We start from the raw sequence: 1,039 nt of genomic DNA, 5'->3' as shown, positions 1-1,039 counted from the left end.
AGATATATAGAGACTGGGAAGTGCATGAATTAGGAAGCAGCAGGAAAAACTGTCAGGATGACAAACCCACCAGCTTCGAAACGCCGAAGCGAAACTTCCCGAACGATTTTGAGAGGAATGTCAAGGTACGGTATTGCCTTCTGTGCTCCAGAATCCTATCCAGTACTTCGGAAATGAAAGCGGGGTGTAGGAACAGCCGATTATGCTTTGCAACTTTTATGAGACGTTCCAAATAATATTGTGTTCCTGCGTCGTTACAAAGTGCATTTCTGCCCCAGCAGGCACGGAGTAGCACCCGTACTTTAGAATTGTTTTAACAGTAGTCCTTCAGAACATCTTGTGTTTTTGTAGATTGCTCTATATGCATTGATTGTTTTGAAATGAATTCTTCGTGTGCATAAAAAACAAAAAATACGCAGTTGTCTCAAGCTGTCGATAAACTCTCCAGCACTAGCCACGGCCTAACACCGCACACGATTGTGGGGCCCCTTTGACGCTCAAGGGCGCCGACGACGAGGTGTTCAGAGCTCCAATCAGTGGGAATTATATTTCATAAACAATATTATACGTAAGCAGATCTGGCTGATAGAACCTTCTCATTGTCACCTCAGGGCTCCTAACCTATCCATGTTTCAAACGAGCTGTGTTAATCACTGTCTTCTTTTTATGCGAGACCAATAGCGACGCGTGATCGTAATTACCATTTTGTTAGACGGACACTTATCTGTGCTTGAAATGCCTTGTCCCCATGTGCGTGGTTTGCATCCGCTTCAGCACTCAACCGGTAAATGACGCCTTATTTTGTACAAGCAGTAAGCGCTTGAAAACGGTTCCATGTTTCGCATGCGCAAATTGATCTAAACCATTTGTATTTTCTCGCACTTATTCCGATACTCTGCTCGCAATGCGGCTGTGATTAAACATTAATGTGTGCATCCAAGAATCACCCCGGTAACGACGTGGAATTCATTGGCATTGCCTGCTACGGAACCTACCTTATCATTCCGTAATATTTGCAAGTATTACGAGGCAAACGACG

This window comes from Amblyomma americanum, chromosome 2, assembly GCF_052857255.1.
Source record: "Amblyomma americanum isolate KBUSLIRL-KWMA chromosome 2, ASM5285725v1, whole genome shotgun sequence".
Classification (NCBI taxonomy): domain Eukaryota; kingdom Metazoa; phylum Arthropoda; class Arachnida; order Ixodida; family Ixodidae; genus Amblyomma; species Amblyomma americanum.
Note: the sequence above shows the minus strand (reverse complement) of the source record.